The sequence below is a fragment of the Vicugna pacos genome, chromosome 21 (assembly GCF_048564905.1).
Source record: "Vicugna pacos chromosome 21, VicPac4, whole genome shotgun sequence".
Lineage (NCBI taxonomy): Eukaryota > Metazoa > Chordata > Mammalia > Artiodactyla > Camelidae > Vicugna > Vicugna pacos.
The window spans coordinates 22,478,187-22,501,708 of NC_133007.1; the positions used below are offsets into that span (position 1 = coordinate 22,478,187).

Below are 23,522 nucleotides of genomic sequence, written 5' to 3' on the forward strand. Positions count from 1 at the left end.
TTCTGGTGTAAAGGTGTGGAGATTTACTTATCTTACGGACGCCCAAGACAGGACTCACATGTGTAAGTTCCCTTATTAAATCTGCCACCTACCAATCTGGAGTGGTCTACCTCTTCAGTCTCTCCTTGCCCTCCTAGTTCGGGGGTCAGTTTTGGATTTCACTTAGGGAACTCCGGAGGTTGGCACCCAGCGACCACCTTCTCATTGTATATGATTACAATGTCTGAGGATATTGGAGTTTTCTTTTTAAGTTCTCTTCTGCTTCCTAAATAATCTGTGCTGCCTCTGGAGTTACTTTTCTCCATTTTCTCAATCTTCTGTTACATCCTGCATTTCTTCCCAAATACATAATGACACTTGGTTATGCATCATATTTATAAGTAAGACTACAGAAAAAGTCGTGTGTGTGTGTGTGTGTGTGTGTGTGTGTGTGTGTGTGTGTGTGTGTGTGTGTGTGTGTGTTGGTGGGCATTCTTCTTCGGATGAGTGTGTGGGGAGCTTGCCATTAACTAGGCTGGGGATCCTTAAGTAACACAATGTAAAGGGCCCGCCAGACCTTTGGGACCCTGGGGACATGACTAGCTCCCTTTGTTCTATTTTGGTCAATTTATTTTAGAAAAGTGCCCATTGTTTATGTATTGATTTTTGGCTTGGATGTAAAGTACTTATCTGCCAACTATTCTGGTCAAACCCACTAAGGAAGAATTGCTGGGGGCGATGCTTTTTAACAGGTTTCAGGCTCTAGTTCCCACTGCCTGTGGTTCCCAGAGTTTCAGAGGCAGATTTGGTGTTTTTCTAGGTTCTCCTGGGTAGACTTTCTTCCTCCCTGGCTCCTTAGCTCCCTTCTCCTCCCTCATCTATTCCAAGCTATGGGTTTCTTTTTTTGCCCGGATCCGGAATCTTTCATTTGCTTTTTTTCTCTTCCAGAAATGTTTAGAAATATTTCACTTGCTAATAGCTTCCCCCCTGCTCTCTTGATTGTTGTGAATTTATATCATTTTTGTTCTTTTAACATCTTTTTTAACGTGGCGTTGGGAGACAGAGAGATGATCATTTTTGCAAAGTTTGCAATTCTGAACCAGAAAATCCTCTATATTTCTTACTCCCACTGAGACAGGAGGGAAATGGGCAGGGCACATTAAAAGAATGACACAGCAGTTAGCACCAAGATGGTGGAAGATTCATCTTCCAGGTTTTGTTAAACTGGAGCTTCAATATATGCTTATTGTAACACAACAGCATGCTAAATGGTACTCCCACAGGTGCCATGACAGTTTCAAGGCTGACCATATAAGGTTAAAAAATGGGTGATGACCCAATTCCTGGGAATCCCAGCCCCTTCCCCAAAGTAGTTGGAATAATCCTCCAGCTTGTTAGCATATGAAGTCACTGAGCCCATAAAAACTAACAACCTCGCACCTCGTGGCCTTTGTTTTGCCTTCTGAGATGACCTGCATTTTGTATACAGAGTGCGTATCTACTTTTACTTTAAACTAACCCCGCCCACCCCAACCCCTTGCCTTGTGGTCTCTCTGGTCTGAGATGGCCTACACTCTGCTCATGGAGTGCACATCTCTCTGAATAAATCTACTTTTACTCCACTATGGCTCACTCTTGAATTCCTTCCTGTGTAAAGCCAAGGACCCTCACTTAGTGGGGTGCATCCCAGGGACTCACCTAGGACCTGGGACATGACTGTCCTCTCATGCCCCATTTTTCCTGATCACCACCATTTGATATTTTAAAGATCTTCTGCATTACATTTATTTAGTATAGGTATATATATATATGTACATATTACAAAATTCAAGAGGCCCAAAAGGGTCAACAGCAAATTTAAGTCTCTCTCTCATCCCTCTTCCTTAGGCAACCAGTTTCTTGTGTGTCCTTCCAGAAATTTTCTATGCAAACACATATTTTTAATTAAAAAAATGGAAGGAGAAGCATAAAAACACACTGATTCACACTTTTCTTTTTGCACTTACCAATATCTTGGAGATCGCTGCATATTGGTATAGCATAGAGCTTTTTAAAAGTTATTTTTAATCCTCCCTCATGCTAGAAACTATCCAGATTCCAGCTAGCCTGTGCCTAGGATTCATATCAAGGGTCTGAAAGTGACATCAAGGTAAACATTGACAATGTATTTCCTGCCTGAAATACGAACTCATTATTTCCAGTGAGCTGCTGGAAACATATTTTTAAAGAGAAAGTACTGATTATGTCCCAAACAAGAGGTTATTAACTGGAAATCTCCCTAGAATACTTTCATCTCACCTTGGAAAGAAAGATAGGCTCCTTTGTGCTGTGTCACCTTTACAACATCACTCATCCTTGATCAGTTAGGTATCCTGAGTTGAGGTGCAGGTGAATGTTGGAAGGACGGGAAAAAATGTGTCTTTAGCTGCCAGCATTTATTTTCAGTCTTTATCACTGCATGTAAATGGTATAAAAAACATAAATTCCAGATATTAGCTGTTGTTAGGAAGGCACCAACAAAGAACCTCCTCTATACTAGAACAATTGAAAGAAAAATCACCACTGAGTACATATCATATCAATTTTGGAATAAATCATGTTGATACTGTCAAATTGGAACAGAGAAATAATCTAGTAATATATAAAGTAAAAAAAATTTAATTTCTGCAGTGTTTCACTAATGAATACACTGTAGTTTACTTAACATTCCCTTACTATCTTTAACTTCCCCTTCAATCTTTTGATTTTATAAACAAAGCCACAAGAAATTTCCTTTTATACACAGTATTTTACACACAAATGAGTATATTTGTGATAAATCCCTAAATGTAAAATAAATGGTCAACTGCCATCTTTATTGGGGTGTGTGCGTCTTAATTAACGCTCTCGCCAACAATGTGAGAAGCTGCCCGTGTCTTCAAACCTGGGACCACCATACCAGTTAAGATCCAAATCAATTATTTAAACAGGTTCACATAAAAAATTAAGTAAGTATAAAGTTGTTAAGAAGAGGATTATGAAGAGAATATTTAAGTATCAGACACAGAGCAACAGCGAAAATCAGCTGCCGTCTCTTAGGCTGTAGGAGCAAGTGAAGAGGTTGAAAGAATTACAACTTGGCGGCTTAGAGGAGGGCGCCCTCAGTACTGAAATGCATACCTGTTTGTAGCAGGATTTTCTTCAGCCGGTGCGGTGAGCTTGGCGTAGGGACTCCATGGGCCCGGACCAGGCTTCTGAGGAGGGAACGCTAATTGGTAAGTGATGGCTCACTGAGAAGGGGAAGGTCAGGCTGACTCGCAAGCTTCGGAAAAAAGGCAAACTGGATTCAGCTGCCGCAGCAGGTTAAGCACCGACGCCTCAGGTGAAAGGAGTTGCTCGGTCACGCGGACCGGAACAGGAAGCGGAGGGGGCGGAGCTAGTCCCTTCTTCCGCGTTCAGCGTCCGTCTTCGCCCGCGGTGTCTCCTGCCGGCAGAGCGTCAGCGGGCGCGCGTCTGCGGGGCGGCAACGCGGTGTGTCCCAGCTCCGGCGTCGCGGAGTCTGGAAAGGTGGGCTTGGAGTCGGAAGACGCTCGACACCTCGCAGAGATGCCCGGTGAGTTCTCAAACTTTCTGCTCATTGTCGACGTGACAGGTGAAAACTCAGAGCTTCTTGTAGGTTTGATTAGCATTTTTTCTTATTGGGAATGAGGTTGAATACCTCTTAATTTTTAGAAACGTTTGATTTTCCTTTCTGTGAACTATCTTTTGATATCTTTTGTTCATTCTTGTTTCCTTTGGTCGTCGTCTTTGTTTCTTCTACAAGAAAGAAACTAGGCTATCGAATACAATGTGGGTTGGAATCACTTCTCCAGGTTTGTTATTTCTCTTTTGATAGATGGTGGCTTTTCCATGTATACATTTTTATTATTACAGAGTTTGTCAGCATTTTGCGACTTCAGGGTTTTTTTCACCTGTAGAAAGACTTTTCCAACTTTGAGACTTTAAAAATGTTCTTCCACTTTTTTTTCCCTAGAGCTTTTATGGTTTTGGTTTTAAAATTTAAATATTTTCTCAATTTGGATTTTTCCTACAATGTAATTTAATTAGTCTTTCCTGCTTTACTATTCAGAAGGCCCAACACCATTTATTGAATTATCTATATTTTCTTCACCAATTTGAAAATTCACCTTTATTATAATTCCTGTATCATTAAAAAAATCTTTTGGGTCTGTTTCTGGACTTCCTAGTGTGTTTCACTGATATGTCTGTGTACTAGCACCAGACTGTTTTAATTATTTTAGCTTTATACTGTGGTTAACTATCTCCTAGAGCATTTCTTCCTCAATGCTTTCCCTTTTCAGGATCCTGATTATTCTTGATTTTTCTTTCTCCCATAGGAACATTATAGTCGGCTTGTCTAATTTTAAATTCTATTGGTAGTTTCGTTGGGATTGTATAAAAATACAGATTAAGGAAGTGCTGACATTGATACATTTAATGTTGTTAAATATATTTTTCTATTTCAGAATATGGTATACTTTTCAATGTGTTTTTCTTCTTTTATGTACTTAAGTATGTTCCAAGGTGGTTACTTTGCCTTTTTTCTCCTTATTTGCAGCCACATGTGTTTTGACTTGGTATCTTCCCACACCCCAATTTTATCTTTAGTGCATATGGCAGCCCCACTTCTTGTATTGTGTTTAGAGTCACAGATATTTTATCAAAATTTTTTATCAGAATGGAGTTACCATTTGTGTTTCTTTGTTGCTTTTGGGTGCTTGAGAGAATGGAAACAGCTTTTTCCTTTATGTAAAAATCAGGTGCTGTTTCAATTACATGCTCAAACACTCTGGCATTCCATCATATTGACTGAAAGAAATCCAGTTTTTATCACCAAATATTCCTGGGAATCTTTGGAATGATAAATGGTTCCACAAACATACTCTGAATGTCATTGCTAAGCATCTGTCTCTCAGGTACTTGTCAACCATTCTGTAGTTAGCATTTATATATCTCCAAGACCAGGGTGTCACCCTTTTCACCCACCCCATCTGTTTTCAACCTGGGGTAGATATTTCCCTGGGGGTACATAATGGCATTCCAAAGAGTAACAGGAAGAATGATTTCCAGATCATCAATTTACAAACGTTAAGTTTCCTAATCTGCAGGAGAATGTGCCAGTGGTCTGCAGGTTCTCAGTTTTCTAACTTCCCCTTCCACTGTTCCTCTTTTGTACTTTGTTAAGGAAAGGCACCAGTCTTACCCATTCTACGTCTTACTGTGTGCATTGGCTGGGCAGTGGGAAAGCATCTAGGGGGCACTTCAGAATGCGGGTGATGGTGTTAAGAAAGTGAATGGCTGCTGGGATTGGTAACAAAGCTTTTTGCAACTCAGGTGGTTCCAGTTCTCCGCTTTCGTTAGTGCTGAAGGAAGACTTAAAGGGGTCGTCAGTGGATGGGGGATTTAAATTAATTTTTGTTGATTGATTATGATGTATTCGTTTTGTATGTAACTTGTAAGGAATTAAAGAAAATGAAGGACGTTTCTGTAATAAAGCTCCTTGCATTTGCACACACTTATATATGTGAACAGTTGTCTCAAAGGCTTACATAAAAAAGGCATAATCTTGATGATAAATTGTCTCACTCTAGTAATGAAAAATGTTCATCTGTGTATATATGAATTTAAAAAAGCCACATCTATCTCATTATGAAATGCATTTCCTGCAAAAACATACGTTTTAAATTCGAAATTATCACAATCACCTACAAATAAAAATTAGAATGATAACTTAATTAGACTCTTTAGCATTTAGATTCTTATAGCCACTGGAAATTAAAGTGCATTTTTGTTAATTTACTTTTTGGTTGCAGAGAATTATGATGGGGCAATCAATAAAATACTTTTGAGCATAAAATTTACATTATGATAAAGTTCTGTGGGGAAGTGGATTGGAAATAAGTTCTAAGAGGAAAAGGAATGATGTAAAGTTTTGACTGTTGGAAAAAAAGCTTGTTAATTTTTTAAATGGATGAAGTATATGAAATCTCAATATTCTGTGGAATATATTTAACAAATGATACAACAGTTTGATTTAAAAATGGCAACATTTATAATATGCCAGAAGTTATGTTCTTTGCAATTATTTAAACTTATGATGGAAAAATTTTAATTGCCAAATTAAAAATGTATGAGAAGGTATATAGACTTTTCCAAATTCTTTTAGAGGGTTCTCAAGCCAGAAAACCCCAAATAAATCCCAAACCCTAGAAAAACAAAAACACACTCTGGGCTATTGCCTTAAACCTTCAACTGCAAGTGAATATAACCGGAAACTTTGAGAATAACGAAACAGATTAATGAATGTACAGGGAAGGTAAATAGACCCCAGATTAATCTAGTTAGGGAGTTCAGGGCACCAGTCTCTGCCTGGACCTGGGTTCTCTTACTGTATAGATGTTCCCGAGCCCCTATTGAAGGGGTACCCTCCCCTCCCCACCCCACCTCAATGAGAGTCCCTTTGAGCCTAAACCTTCTAAATCTAGGACCCAGCTTCCAGAAGCACAGGAATGTGGAATAGTTTCTCACTCTCCTGAGGTGAAGCCCCAGGTGTCACCTGTGAAAGCTTTGCCCATCTACTAGGATAAAAGTGTTGCTGCTCGTTTCCTTTGGGAAGCTGCAATCACCGATTTCTGGGTGTGGTCTTATCCTTAGGCTTCCTGAAGGCAACAGGACGTGGTAGACTGACATCAGTCCCCTTGACACTAACTGGATTGTTTTGCCTCAGACATCACTTAAGGGACATTAATAGTCCAGTTGGGGCAGCAGTCTGGCCAGTTTTTGTTTTTTTGTTTTAACTCTTCTCCAGTGATGAAATGTTAAATGGAACATCCCATCTTCCTAGTCTCCCTTTTTGGTGAGTAAGGACTTGAAAAATAACACACAGACCTTCCAAGAATCAGCAAGAAACTCACACAGGTAAGATAAATTTACCTATTAGAATATAATTTGCAGAGATAAAGATATGTTAAATGGCACATGCAATTTATAGCACTTAAGGGAACACAGCCTGCTCAGCTGAAACATTTTACATTTGATTATTTCAATACCTTTTCCAAGTTCAACGGGAGGGCTGAAAATACATCAGAAAATTAAAAGGACTTTCAATCCAGTTTTTCCATCCAGAACCAAGTGAGGCTTTTCCCAAGAAGTCAGCTCCTTTCTGAAGCTCTTAAGGGGCTACATTGCAGGCCAACCAAAGATTATCTCATTTCATAGTTGTAAATTTTCTGGCTGGTCCCACTTCCACATCCTCTCAATTTAACAAACTAGAGAATACAAGGAGTCCCCCGTTAGTCTCCCTTAGGGTCATCGCAGATTTTTATCCTACAGGGATAGATTCTTGTAAGAACATACAAGAACAAGAGTCACGTCTGCTGTCTTTTAGCTACGTTGCTTGCTTGCTTTGGGCCCGGGCCAGGTAGGGCTGGACATAGTATCTTTTTAAACATTTTATTAATGAGGTTGTAGAGAATGATACACGAATACATTTTCATTGTCAACAATTCAGACTTGAGAAGTGAAGCTAAAACCAAACAAGAACAAAAATCAGTAACCACCCCCAACTCTAGAGGTATTTTATCTTACTGCTTTCCTAAACATCTTCCAGATGCCTTCTCCTCCTTAACCATTCATTAAACACATGTTAAGAAGAATGTAGAAGTTTTCAGCAACTCTTTCTTAAACTCAACAGTGTATTTTGGAGACATTTCTCTGTGAATGTAAACTTGGCTACATCACTTTTAAAAAATTGCCTTATAGTATTAGTGTTCTGTAGTATAGATGATAGAAAATTCCCCTCCTGTTAGACAGTTGGTTCCAATTTCTCATAGACTATCCTTGCATGTGACTTCTGTACATTCATATAAAGGTCCTCCCCTGCCTTTTTATCTTGGCTTGTTTGCCTTCTCTTGATTTTAAGGACGTTAAAAGTCCTTAAAGTTTTAGATACAAATTTATTGTCAGTTACAGACTTAGCAGATATTTTCTCCTCCTCTGTATCTTATCTTTTAAGGTTTTAATGGTGTCTTCAGTTGAATTTTTGATGTAGCCAAATGTTTTCAATTTTTTACTTTTATTTTTGTTTTTTTGTGTGTTTTAAGACCTTTTATACTTAAATCATAAAATAGTTTTCGTATATATTTTTTATAACTTAAACATTTTGTTTTTATGTTTATATGGATAATTTATTTTTATTTTTGAGAATGTTGTGAGCTTGGACAGTAACTTTATTTTCTGTCTAAATTGAGAGCTGATTGCATCAATACTGTTTATTGAACAGTGTGTCTTTTTCCCTACAAATTTGAATGCAACCTTTGCCAAACATTAAATTATATTGATTTGTTTTTGGATCTCTATTGCATTTCATTTCTCTACTTGTCTGTTAAAGCCCCAGTGATATGCTAGGCTAAATAATAAGACATTAATGTTTTGATACCTGGTAAAGTGAGTCTCTACATTATTATAGTATGTATTTTTGTTTTTTGCTGTTTGTTATTACTAAAGATCTTCTTGCTTACTATAATATTTTAATGAGTTATTGCTTTTGAACTGAATTGCTTTCTGTTTATTTTTTTGGCTGGTCATGTATTTATTTGGTCACTCCCTTGATTGTTCCAATTATCAATGGATTGTTTTGGATTTTCTGGATAAGTAATTCTATTCTTTGCAAACAATTATAGTTTTATATCTTCCTTCCCAGTAGTTATGATTTGTTCATTTTTATTGTTGCCTACTGCTAAGACCTCTAGATAATTTGAATAGTAGGTATGTTTTATTCTTAACTTTTAATGCATATAATATTTCAGCATTAAGTATATTTGCAAGTTTACTGTTAAATGCGTTTCCCAAATAAAGTTCTTATCTATTGCTAACTTGGCTAATTTAAATAATAGGGCAAGTTTTATTAAATTCTTAATATAGCTACTTAATATATTTTTTCTTTTGCTCAGTTAATGAGGTAGAGTATTTTGATGGTTTTTTCCTATTAAAACTTTCCTGCATTCTTGGGATAAATAGCTTGGTTGTAAGGAGTATATGTATTTTCCGTTCAATATAGTGATGATGTTGATTTGTTAATATTTATGTAAGTTTTTATATTTGCATTCTTAAATGAGATCAGTGTACAGTTTTATTATACTCTTGTCTGGAATTTGTTATATTAGCATTATAAAATGAGTTATTTAGCTTTTGTCTTTTTCTGTTTTGAGACAGTTGGTATATTTTGGGAATGATCTATTTCTTAGCAATAAGCTAGAACTTATCCATAAACCATCTGGGACCAGTGCATTTTAAGGGGAATGGATCTTCGTAGAGTTTTCAATTTCTTCTATGGTATTGGTCTTTTAACATTTTATTCCTATTTTCCCTCTTTTGAAAGTTCATATTTTCCTAGAAATTGTCCAATTCATTTAGATTTTCATTTTGTTGGTACAATATAAACTTACATAGTGGTATTCTCTTTGTAGTTTTGTCTCTTTTCTCATTCCTATTGTGGTTTATATCTTTTTTTTTCCTCTCTGGTCAAACATATCTACTTTATCGGTCTTTTCCAGTAACTAGCCTTTGCTTTTAATATCAGAATTACTAATATATTTTAATAATATTTACTTTTATCTTCACTACTATTTTTATGCCTTTTTCTTTGAGGTTTTTTTGTTTGGTAGTTTCTTAGGTTTTTGAATTAAAAGCATAGTTTATAAGCATAGTTTATTTTAAACTTCAGTTTTTAATAAATGCACTTATAACAGATTTCTTCATATGTACTTCTTGTACATCTCCAAAGTGTTGCTATGTGTAAGCCTAATTCATTCTAACTTTAAATTACCATTTTCATTTTAAGGAGTTTTTCTCTGGAGGCAGTGGAGAGTGTCATTTATAAGTTTTTACTTTTTAATTTAATTGTTTTATAGTCAGTGAATATGACATATGGTATCAGCTCTCTGGAGTTAGTTGGAATTTGATTTGTGGCCAATACATGGTCAAATATGTCTGTTTCCTGTGAAAAGTCACATATTCTTGGTTTATCTAATACAGACATGTGTATGTGTCTGTGTATATGATTAATATTATGTTTTAATTCTTCTAAATCTTTGTTTTTTTAGAAAAAATTAATCTGTTTTCAGAGAGAACTATCAGTGTCCATCCATAGACTATGGATTTGTTAATTTCTTATTGTGGTTCTGCTATTTCTGTTTTTACTTTATTTCAAACCTATGTTGCTAGTTACATAGAATTTCATGACTGATATTATTTCTGAATAAATATGAATGTAAAATAGTGTTAATATAAAATGTGTCAGCCATTAATATTTCTATTGTATAAAATATCCATTTTTTTAAAAGCTTGAACTCTATTTTGTCTGATATCAATACTGTTGTGCTAGTTTTCTTTTCTTATTTGCCTGGTATTTCCTTTCCTGTCCTGATAGTTTCCTTTATTATGTCATTCTGTCTTCAGTTTTTCTCTGTAAACAGTATAGTTTTATATTATTAACATAATCAGAGAATCTCTAAGGTTTAATAGATTAGATTTATCTAATTATATGTCATGTGATTACTGATACTGGCTTTGCTATTTGGAATTCTGTATAATTTTCCTATTCCCCCTCTTGCCTTTTATTGGATTGAAAAGATTTTATTTTAGCATTTTCCTTTTAGTAATTGAGAAGTTAAGCGTTCTATTCCTCAAATGATGATTCTTATATTTTAACATACATGTTTAAACATATTTATTTAATAATGCACACTAATTCAAATTAATTATGCACATTAGCTAGTTTTTTATTTCCTAAACACTCCAACCACTTCTATTTTATTGATACTTAGATTTTAGGTGTTATGTCACTACTTAATAAATGTTTTACAGTCAACACATTTAGCTGAAAAATGATCCATCTAAAACTTAACCTCCAACATGATGGAGTTAGAAAGTTAAGAAATCCTTTCTCTAAAAAGCAACTGTGGAACTGGATGAAGTTGTCAAAGTAACCATTTGAGTACTCTGAAAATTCACTAAAAGCATACAGCAGACTTAGAAACTTTTATTCATGGAAACTACTGAACTCTTGTAAGAACAACATAAGTCTGTGGCATTCTTGCCTAGCGGTTCTCTGTTTTGCCCTCTTGGATCTCTTGGCATGCCACGGGGTAGGCTGTGAAACCAGGAGCTTTGCTTCCACCGCTGGAAGAGACCCATTTGATTTAAGAGCACTGTAAGTTAAGGCAGTGATCTTGGTAGTAAGCAAGCAGGGAGGGCCAGTGTCTTCACTAGTCTAGGCATGTGCTTCTGCGTAGAGCAACCCACAGGCCAGTAGACTAGCCAGGAATTTAAATAGGAATACCAGAATGTGAGACTGCCGTAGAGGGTTTGATAAACTCTCAGTTCAGCAGGAGACTGGAGTAGGTCCAATGGAACCTGCATGCTTATGCAGAGATGTAAGAGAACCTAGTGGAAAGTAAAAGCCAGTGAAAACCTGAAAACAGACTGATAGCTTGAAGGTATTTCCCAGCCCACACGTAGATCCACCAGCAAACTTTAGTAACTCAAGGTATTTGAGTTACAACCTCTGAACAGTCTGAGTGGTAAGCTATTCTCATACAGGGGTGACCCTTAGGAAGTCAGGCTTAAAAAGGCGTGTGTGTGTGTGTATGTATATATATATATATATATGCAAATATAAAAGTTGCCACACATTGCTAGGCAGATAGACTATACATAAGTAGTTCAGACAAGTTACTAAACAAACTAAGAAAAAACAATAGCAGCCCTTGGAGGGAGAGTCAGAATCCAGCGTCATTTTAATATATTACCTAAAATGTCAATTATTCAATAAAATTATGAAGCATGCAAAGAAACACTTATATTAGGAAAAGAGTTGACAATAGATTCTACCTCTGAGTGTCCCCCAGAAGTTGAATTTAACAAAGATGTCAAAGCAGCTTTTATAAATATGAGCTAAGAACTCAAGGAAAGCATCTTTATAGAATTAAAGTATGATGGAAATGACTCAATGAAGAGAGATAGAAATTAAGAGAACCACATTTATATTCTAGAATTGAAAACTATAATAATCAAAAGGAAAAATTCACTACAGGTTCTCCACAGATTTGTGATGAAGAAATAAAATCAGTTAACTCTAAGATAAATAGAAATTGCCTAATCTGAATAACAGAAATTACCTAATCTGAATAACAGAAAGATTAAAGAAAAATGAACAGCGCCTCAGAGGCTGTGAGACAGTATCAAGCATACTAAAGTATATTGCATGGGAGTCTCAGAAGGACAGATGAGAGAGAAAAGAACAGGAAAATAATTTGAAGAAATGGAAAGAAATTACTTTAGGAAATACTGACTGAATATGTCACAACTTTGATTAAAATACTACCCTACAGATCCAAGAAACCCAACAAGCTCCAACAGGAAAAACACAAGACTATCCGTATCTGGAACACCATATTTAAAGTTTTGAAGCCAAAGGCAAAAAGAAAGTCTTGACAGCAGTAAGAGAAAAATGGCTCATCACATTCAGGGGAACAACAGTACAATTAACATTTGACTTCTCATTAAAAAATAACAGAAGGCAGTGGATTGAAATACAGTGCTGAAAGAAAAAAACCGTCAACCCCAAATTTTATACGTAGTAAATATGAAGGTGATAGATATTCCTAAACATACACTGAGAAATTTCAAAATTCACATGTAAGTGCATTTGTCTCTGCACCTTCTCTTTCTTGCATTTATTGGTTATTCTCATACCAATAACAGATTTAAATTGCTCTAGGTTTATAGTATTTTTTGATGATTGACAGGCCAATTATTCCATAATTTTCCCTTTTCCCACATTTCATTGGTTGTTCTTGTGCATTTAGCTTTCCAGGTGAATTTTAGCATTAGCTTGTTTAGAATTTTATAGACTTTGTACTAGTAACTATATTTGTAAGAAATAAAACCACAACTCTCATTCAAGCCCCTCTAAAGCATAAATGGCATTAACAACAAAGAAACTTAGTGAAATTTGAGTATCTCAGAAAATGGACAGTGTTGTTGATGGATTAAACAGTGGCAGTGACTGTTCTTGGGTTCCATAGCAGCAGAGTCTGTGGACCTGCTCTGTGGACCTGCTCCGTGGGTCTTTGTCATTAATGCAACTCAGAAATCTCAGCCCCTGTCCTCTCCACTCCAAGTCCCAGATTCCTGGGAGGATTTTGTCATCTCAGCTTGGGTCCTGTATCTGCTTGTGCATCATCAGCTCTGATCAGGTGGCAAATTTGATATTATAGGTTCACTGCTGATCCCACTTGTTGGAGACAGCCCAGAGTCCTATATATTTACTGTATCTTGAGGCATTATCACCCACCACTATCCCCCTAAATCTGGTCTTTGGACTGTGCCGTTATTTCTCTAGTTTGTTGTGAGCCTTGCAAATGTGCAAACGGATGCTTGAACTTCTGCCCCGTATCTCTTATGCTCACCTCATACTTTTCAGCTTTTTGAGGGTGAAGGTAAATTCTAAGGGTTAAAGCTAGAGCTTACTATTCATTTTGTGGTTGTGTCTAGTTTACTATTCAGCCCATATTATTGAGGTATTATTTCAATAACTAAGGTTTAAGTTTCTGTATCTCGATTTATTTTTTTTTTTAGTGCGCGGTATAATCTTGCACCTCTTGAGGATATTATAACTTTATGTTAAATCCCTGTTCTTAACTACCAGCTCCATTTTACGTGCGTATAAGTGCTATTGTTTATCGAGTTTGGTGTTTGTCTTTCATATGCTGGTTTTCTGTCAATTTAAGATTATTAGCTGTTTGCTCATCTTTGTAATTGAGGTGCCCTTTTAGTCTGTCTGCTGTATTTGTTTTGCTATATGATTATGGAAAGAGGTAGCCTATGCTGCTCTGTGGAAGAGGGAGAGGGAACTTATGTCCCATTAAGTGATGGTACTTCAGTATTGTAGGGGTGGAAAGTCCCCATCTTTCCAAGTGTTGTCAGACACCTGGGATACTTGCCCTGTTTCTCTATTCTCATACTTGCTTCTTCCTGCTGTTGTGCAGGAAGGGGAGTGGAGGGGTGTGTATATCTGGGAGTTCCAGTGGCACTTCAGCTAATGACCCTTTGAGCTGGCCGTGATCACCTTTCTCTTCCTTCCAGTCATGACACACTGTTGGTGTCACCTCCGTGTTGTGGAACAGTATTGTTCTATATGCATTTTGGCCTGTGGTTTGCTTTTTATATCCAGTATTGTCTGCTTTCAACTATTTTTCAAAACCGTGGATTAAAATATAAATTCTGGAACATTTGAGTGATTCCTTTTTTCCTTTTGTTTTACTGCATAGTGACAAGGTGAGAGAGGAAGTCTACAAAAGTCAATTATCCTGAAAACTGTTACAGGAGTTTTTCTAAAAATTTTAAACTGTGAACTCAGAAAAATAGTGTAATCATTTGTGTATGTATATATATATTTTTTCTTTTTAATATAGTTGACCCTTGAGCAATGTGAGTTTGAGCTGTGTGGGTACGATCATACATGATTTTTTTTTCAGTAGTAAATACTATAGTACTGCATGGTCTATGGCTGGTTGAATCTGCAGATCCAGAACCACAGATAAGGAGCAGCTGAACCATATATATGGAGGGTCGACTATAAGTTATACACAGATATTTCCACTGCGCATAGGGTCAGTGCCCCAACCCTTGAGTTTTTCAAGGGTTAACTGTAGGTTAAAGAAATTTAAGTACAATAGATATCTTGTAAAATATTTTTAAAAATACGTAAGTATTTACAGCAAAAAGTAGAGATCGTTTTTTATCTTCTACACTCCTTTTACCATTCTCCAAAATAACCTGGAGGTGTATTTTTGCAGCAGATCTCAGCACTCAAAAAAATTTACACACATATGCACTAGAAGACACTGTTCTGTGACTTCTTTCATTTAATAATGTATCTTTTCTTCCCATGTTACTTCATAGCAAACTTTCTCATTCTTTTCAAAGACTATATAATATTCCATAACATAAGTAAATCATAATTTTATTTTTCCTATCTTTATGGACAGTTAAGTTTATTTATTTGCTTAAAGTTCAACAGATGTCTGTTAGCATCCAAAATTCCAGCTTCACTACTTGCTTGCTGTGCAATTTTGAGCACATTGATTAATCTGATTTTTTAGTATCTACAAGGTAAGGGTAATACCTATGTCATACATGTTAGAGGAGTAAAGAAAATATAAATTATATATACATGTATAGCAAAGTAGCACATAGTAAACTCAGTAAATGTTTAACTATTATTATAACACAGTTAGGGACTGTGTTACTTTTGGGGTGGCAGTGAACTAAAATTCCACGGAGCCAAAGTCTAGCAGGTAGTATGGGAAAGACTGAACAGTGACAACCAAAAATAATATAGCTGTGTGACTAGGGTGTTATTATAAACTGTGATAACTGATATGAAGAATAAACACCTTTTGCAAGCTATGAGTGATATGACAAAGTAAAGCAAAGGAGCCCAGTTTAGGTTGTGGTTATACATGGTTTGAGAAAAATGTCCCTGAGGAAATGGTATCTAAACCGTCTCCTGCAGAGCGTGACTAAGAGTTCTCAAGGAAAAGTGTACTGGGAAGTGGACAGAAGATCTGGAACCCAGAGGAGGTTGTTAGGGGCTGACCTGTGTCCCTCCCTCATGTTGAAATCCTAACCCTCAGTATGTCAGATTGTGACTCTTTGGGGACAGGGCCCGGAAGAGGCAAAATTAGGTCGTATGGGCAGGCCCTAATCCAATATGATTGGTGTTCTCACCAGGAGAGGAAGTTAGGACACTGATGCACACAGAGGCGTGATCACGTGAAGACACAGGGAGAAGCCAGCTGTCTACAAGCCAAGGAGAGAGGCCTCAGAAGGAACCAAGTTGACTGACACATTGATCTGGGACTTACAGCTTCCAGAACTGTGAGGAAGTAATATCTGTAGTTTAAGCAGCCTGGTCTGTGGCACTTTGTTACGGCAGCCCTAGCAAACACACACAGCTCAGATTCATTATCTAGCTTCCTGTTCAGCAGTCTAATGGGCTCTTGGCAACTCTTTCAATTTTCTCCCCTCTTTTCCTAATCTGCTACCTAAAGTAACCGTTTCTTTCTTATGGTCATGGCGGTTTTGCTGAGCTGATGGATCTTCCCATCTGAACTTCACGGTTATTTATTTCTTTTTTCGGGCTTATTTTTTCCTGCAGATTCTATTATGCCCAGATTACTGCTCCCATAGTCAACATTGTGCTCCCCGGCCCCAGTCAGCCTGTATTCACAGAGCTCTTCAGGCCTGCCATTTTCCCATATATTTTCTTCTGCCAGCTTCTCTGGTAGGCCTGGATTTTTCCCTCCGCAGAGGCCTTGCAGAGTTCATTAGTTGGAATGGACACTGTGGGATTCTGAGCAGCCCTTTACAACCCTCACTTTCCATTCCGGCCTTTCCAGCTTGGCCCAGCTTGTCGTTTTCACGGTGGCTTTAATTTTACCCAACAGATGTATTATGTCTCCTCATTTTTTTTGCTATTACTTATAACACTGAATGTTCTTAAATGTAAATCTTCGGATATATATATGTATATTTCTTCATCACAAATACTGAGAAGTGGAATTGCTAGATTAAAGGCTATATAATGTAACATTTTGTTAGATGGTGCTTAATTGCCATTCATAAAGCCTGTAAAAAAAAAATTGACATTCCCACCAAATGGACATATACGTGCTTCTTTTCTCCCATTTCCAGTATTTCCAATCTGATATTTTCAGACTTTAAAGGTTTTGCCAATGTGATGGGTAAAAAATTGCATCTAATTATGATTTTCATTTTGCATATCCCAGATTTTGGAAAAGGCTGGGCATCTTTTCCTTGTGTTTCACCAGTCACTTGTATCTCTGTATGAGTATAACCTTTTCAAATTCTTTTCTCATTTTCCTACCATATTGTTTATCTGTTTCCCAGTTTCTAGGAGCTCTTTGTATATATTAAAGCGATTAATTTCTATTTTATCTGTATAAAATATTTTTCTAAGAATATCAGTTGGTTATTAAACTCTTTGGTGTTTTTAAGTGTACAGAAAGTTCAGATTCTTAGAGTAAAATTTTTATAAATGTATGTCTTATTAAGAGAACTCCACTTACTCAAAGATTATGAATATATTCTTAAATTTCTTCAGTGCTTTTACTATAACATTTTTCTACAGCTTAAATTATCTTGGATTCAATTTATGTTGTGAAAAGGGATCTAACAACTTTTTTCCATGTGGATAGCAAATTATTTTAATACTGCTTATTGAATACTTTTATTTATTTAAAATTTTACCTTTAAAATAGTTCACATATAGGTGAATCTGTTTCTGGAACTTCTTTCTTTTGTCTGTTGGTGAATGTTAACAGCAATAATGCATTATTTAAATTACTGTAGTTTTATAGTGTATTTTGATAGGCCACTTATTCCATTCATTATTTTTCCTTTCCCACATTTCATTGGTTGTTCTCATGCATTTAGTATTCCAGGTAAATTTTAGAATTAGTTTGTTACATTTCATAAACCATGTGGAGAACTCAGGTAGAATTTTACTGACTTGTGCTAATTATTGCATTTGTAAGAAAATCCACAACTCTCAAGCCCCTCTAAAGCACAAATGGCATTAACAACAAAGAAATTTAGTGAAAGGAAATTGGAGTATCTCAGAAAATGGAAAGCAAAGCTGATTGATTAAACTGAGGAAGGACAGTGGCAGTGACTACTCTTGGGTTCCATAGCAGCAGGGTCTGTGGACCTGCTCCCTGGGTCTTTGTCATTAATGCAGCTCAGAAATCTCAGCCCCTGTGCTCTCCACGCCAAGTCCCAGATTCCTGGGAGGATTTTGTCATCTCAGCTTGAGTCCTGTATCTGCTCGTGCATCATCAGCTGTGATCAGGTGGCAGATTTGATAGTGTAAGGTTCATTGCTGGTCCCACTTGTTGGAGACAACCCAGAGTCCTATCTATTTACTGTATCTTGAGGCAATATCATCTAGCACTGTTTCCTTAAACCTGGGCTCTTTGGGTTGTGCCATTATTGCTCCAGTTTATTGTGTTCCCATATCAAAATCCTGCAAACTGTATACAAAATTACAGTGTAAACACCACATTCTATATACAATGTCCAATGGAAGTTGGAGGAAAAAGAAGGAAAAAAATTCATTTTTATAAAGATAAGGAAAAAAGGATAATTATGTTCAAATAGTAAGTAGTGAAAAATAGAAGGAAGCTGCAATCCTCATTTTTGTTATAGGTCACAAGACTTTCTTGAATTTGGACTTCTGACTTTGACAATTGTGTTCTCCTTATGTTAGGAAAAAAATTCACCATCATATAAGGTCCTCCAAGTGGATTCATCTTCATTCCTAAGGTATCTAAGCCATTGGTGTTCTTGTCTTTAGAGATCCAGGTTGTCTACTCTTAACTATTAACACCAGACACAATAGAACAAGGAATTTTCCTAGCAGCACGTGATGTTGTGGGAACTTAAGGCAAATGTGATTTGATCTAGGTGTGGGGTTTAGTATTGAGTGTTTAGTATATCCTAGCTTGACTCACACATTTCAAAGGAGAGTTTGGGGAAAGAGAGGGGAATGTGGTCACAGGATCTCCTTCAGTCTCCAAAACCCCCTGAAATGTTCAGTTCCCTTTTCAGAGTAGCTACCCTGTTTCCCATGGAGAAGCACACCAGCCAGCTTCCTTCTTTGATTCCTCTCCTAGTGACTTGATGATTCCAAAGTGGCCTAGTGGTTGTCTCTGTACCAAATCAGGGGAGCCTTTTTTGTCTCTCCCAACTTTATTGAGATATAATTGACTTTTACTGTGTTTTCTAGTGTAAACATTTCTCCCTTAGATACTAACATTTCCAGAATACTCAATTATTTACCCTTTTTCTTTTTTTTGGTGGGGGGAGGGGTAATTAGGTTTATTTATTTACTTTAATGGAGGTGTTGGGAATTGAACCCAGGACCTTGTGCAGGCTAAGCAAGCACTGTGCCACTGAGCTATACTCTCCACCTCTTTTGTTTTTTTTTTTAAAGGAAGGGAAATATTTATTCATTCATCCACAAACTCTTGAGTTTTTTTTTTTTTTAGGAGGGTAGGTAATTAAGTTTTATTTTATTTATTTAAATGAAGATACTGGGGATTGAACCCAGAATTTCTTGCATGCTAAGCAGTCACTCTACTACTGAGCTATATTCTACCCCCCTTATTTTTTCTTTATCTTTAACCTAATTGCCTGATTTACTTAATTGAACTAATGTTCTCTAATTGTATTTACTTATTTTTTGGCGAGCTGTCTTAAATCCTTTTTGGAACCAGTAAAGGTAGGTGTAAACAAGTAGCTACCTACATGCCTTGATTGTCAGGTGCCTGACCATGTGAGAGAATATTCACTTGGTCACTGGTCAGAGCTTAAGGACACCTATAAGACAGTGGCCCTGTGTGCACCTCAGAACTGGTATCATGGCTGAGTTTTAAGTGATAAAAGACACTAGCATTTCCCATCTGGTGGTTTGCAAACTCCCAGGATTCAAAGATGTATGTTGTGTTGTTAAAGACAGTAATAATATTTAGTTAAGTATTTATTAAAATATTTAATATTGTCTAGTTTCCTTTTGGAAATGGAACAGTTTTGGCACCTTTGAGTATGTGTAGTGAGTATCTCTGTGGCTAATGGCAATGAGATCCGTGTGCTCAAAGTCTGCTTCATGGTTCTGGCCGCTGTGCCATTTTAAATGATTTTATTTATAGGTGCACATTTGATTAGCACCCATAATGAACTGTTAAAAAATACAAGAAATCAAGCTTGATGTTGAAATATAAGTTAACGATAATGTAAGTTAATAATTCAGCAAATTCACCTCAAGATGGTCTCACCAAATCTTTAAGTGACATTCAGCTAATTAAAACTCATGTAGCTCATTAAGCATCCTCTGTATTAAGAGAAAATTTGTCATGATTATATCCAACAATGTGTTATTTACAGAGCACTACAGTTGGGCTCCAAATCAAACATGATACCAATTTTTAATATTTATTTATAATACAGTTAGATATTCATAGGTACCTTAAAGCAAATTAAATGGCATGTCACTTGTTAAATGTGAAAATCTTTTTATATTATGCATTATTAAAGATAGTATAAAAATGAATCTTAAATGCAATATTTAATAATATGGTATTATAATTTTAAACTTTTAATCATTTATCATATTTTACACAAAAATGAAAAGACCATTTCAAAAATTCCTGCAGAAGCCAAAAGAGGTATATATCATTGTGAAAGCCTTTCATAAGTCAAAACTAATTAGAAAGCGATTTGGCTGTTTTTTTCCCATGGGTGTGAGATTATTGCCTAACTTTCATTATGAAGTGTTTCCCTCCATCAGAGGCATTATTATGTAGGATACCATAATGTGCATGAGAGGTTTAGGATACCCACCGAAGGTGGTACTTGCAGATGTGTGATGAGCAGGGAAACAAATCCACATCCCTAACGTGTCTCTTCTTTGAGTACAAGTTGCTACCCCATTCATGATAGAGAATAATGTCAGTTTCCACTTGGGAGTTGAGAGTTCAATATTGGAGTAACTGAGTTAGACGTGGTGCATGAAGTCCATAGCTATTGAGCCATGTATATCCTCTGTGCTGGTCGTTATGGCCTTATAATTAGTCCATTTAGCAAGGACTTGGCTGGCCAGAGGAGGATGATTTTTAAAAAAAATTTTTTGTTGAAGTGTGGTTCATTTATAATGTTAGTTTCAGGTGTACAGCAAAGTGATTCAGTTATACATATATATACATACATGGTTTCTTTTTGCATCTATTCCATTATATGTTACTATAAGAAATTGTATGCAGTTCCCTGTGCTATACAGTAGAAACTTGTTATCTATAGATTTTATATATTGTAATGTGTGTCTGTTAATACCTAACCTCCCTCCCTCCCCACTTTTTCCCCTTTGGGAACCATAGTTTGTTTCTTATGCCCATGAGTCTGTTTTTGGTTTATAAATAGAATTTGTATCATTTTTTAGGTTCCATGTAAGTGATATCATATGATGTTTGTCTTTTTCTGTCTGACTTACTTCACTCAATATGATAATCTCTAGGTCCATCCATGTTGCTGCAAATGGTATTATTTCGTTCTTTTTATGGCAGAGTAATATTCCATTGTATGTATATATACCATGTCTTCTTTATCTAGTCATCTGTTGATGGACATTTAGGTTGTTTCCATGTCTTGGCTATTGTAAATAGTGCTGCTAAGAACATTGAGGTGTATGTGTCAAATTATAGTTTTCTCCAGATATATGCCCAGGAGTGAGATTGCTGGGTCACATGGTAAGCCTATTTTTAGTTTAAGGAACCCCCATTCTGTCCTCCACAGTGGCTGCACCAATTTACATTCCCACCAACAGTGTTGGAGCCTTTTTTTTCATACTCAGAGGAAGGTAATTGACAACAGAATGTTATCTTGACTCTTAGAATCTTGTCTATAGTGGGGAACTTTATGAAAGTTATGTAGGGCACAAATATTTTCTGGGATCTTTCTGAATAGTCCACTCTGAAATGATAGATTCTTCTCTATTTTTGTGGAATTTACCATGTTGGCCTTACTAAAACATGGAAAGCACTTGCTACTTCTTATTTCAAGGACCTATCAGCATGGCATTGCCCATGTAGTGAGCTGAGAACTTCATGGAGAGAGAGAAAGTTGATCGTATGTATAAGGACTTTCAGAGAGCCAAGATTGTTGCAGAAACCTGTGCCCAGTTCACTTCAAGTGGTCCTGTACTGCCACCCAGGTCTACTACCGCCAGGATTTTCATTTCAGCTGTTCCCCAAGTTGCTGCACACCAGAAAAAAAATGAGATCGTCCAGAAGAACTCCTTTTTTAACATTCAGGTCTTTCCTTGCTAATCTATTCCTAAAGAAAATAAAGAAGTTTATACACATATACATATATCTATATGACATACACATGTTACATATGGTAACATATATAGGTAATAGAAGTTTATACACACAAACGCATAATGAAAGGGTCAACAAAATGAGCAGGAATCATAGGATGGATGTAATTTAATATTACTATCTTCTGTAGTCTTGGAATGTCTTCTGCTCTATTGGGCCCAGTATTTCTGCTGTTTAATACTGCCTGGGCCAAGATTGGGTCCAGGTGTCTATTAAACAACCCAGAACATTTTCAGAACGAAATTTGTCTGCCTGATCTAACACTTTGAATGCATTATCTCCAATGAGTGCACCTATGAGAAATTAGGACATTTTTGCAGTCCCTTCCAGTTGGGACTACTTTCTTCTCTAATCTGATTCTGCCTATCACCTTCTTGGTTAGTAATTTTAGACATTGATAGAATAACAATGAAGGGTGAAACTCAGTGGAGATTGCTGTATTACTTCAAAGATGCAGCAGGAAGCAGTTCGGCATAAGGAGTGGAAATTGTTTCATAGGGCCTTGGAGAATTGAAGTTCTCCATTTCTTGCTCTGCCATAGTATCTACATCCTGTGGATCAAGAATCCATTCTTTTTCATCAGTGCTAGAATTTTCATATAAGAAATCTGGGGAGGTTGTGAACTCAACAGGCATTTAAATTTGTCAGTCTGCAAAATGAATTTCTCAACGTGATTTTCAGTGGTCTCAGCATAGTGAATACAGGCAGGAAGAGAATCATTTACCACAGTCATAAAATAGCCCTTATTTTCACTCCATATTTTGAGCCAAAGCCTGGGGTATCTCATTTGTCTTTTTCTCACTGTACTTTATCTAATGTCATCGGAAGCAAATATCTCAGCCTGCAGTTGTGAATTTCTCCATTCTCTTAAAACTAACATTACAGCCACAATCTGGTCCTCTAGAACCTGTATTGTGGTTTCTTGGTTGTCCAGCTCCTTTCTCAGACTTAGCAAGGTTTTTGTTTTCTCTTTTCCCTTGATTATATTTTTCTGACCTTCATCTTGTTGGCGTTTTAAAAGAATCACCTTTAAGTTTTACTGATCTCAATCTACTCTTTTCCAGCTTATTAATTTCATTTATCTTTATGCCTTTCGTCTTTAATTTTTTTGTTTGATATTTTTGTTATTTTACAATTTTCTTGACTTATGAGACTGATGTGCTGCCTACTGCGCTAAGGAGGCAACTCAATTTTCTTGACTTGAATTGAATTTTTAGCTAATTTATATTCAGTCATACTTAAAATACATATGAGGCCATGTGATATCTTCGGATTACTCCTTTGATCGTATTCCATCCCTTATGAAATATAGTACTTATGAAATATGTGACACCCCAGGCTTGCACATTAGTGATTTGCAGTCTGAATTTTTACAGTCCACTTGATCTGGTGACTCTCAAACAAAGACATTACCATAAAAAATGATTGCCTTCTTGTGATACTTTGGTATCTTGGATTTTTTTTCTCGAATTCTTTCCTGAC

The 23,522-nt window shown here is 36.5% G+C and overlaps 1 protein-coding gene across 4 annotated transcripts in view; it reads left to right on the forward strand.

The window, feature by feature from the left end:
- The first annotated feature begins 3,189 nt into the window (after positions 1 to 3,189).
- LOC102538295 (olfactory receptor 10J1-like) overlaps positions 3,190 to 23,522 on the forward strand; it is a 240,045-nt gene continuing 219,712 nt past the window's right edge. Inside the window, exon 1 of one of the 4 annotated variants that reach the window (XM_072946301.1) lies at positions 3,190 to 3,233. The gene's annotated coding sequence lies outside the window, so the exon portion shown is untranslated. Of the gene's footprint in view, positions 3,234 to 3,436; positions 3,572 to 23,522 lie in introns of those variants that run through there. The other 3 variants (XM_072946302.1, XM_072946298.1, XM_072946300.1) reach the window with 3 other exon arrangements.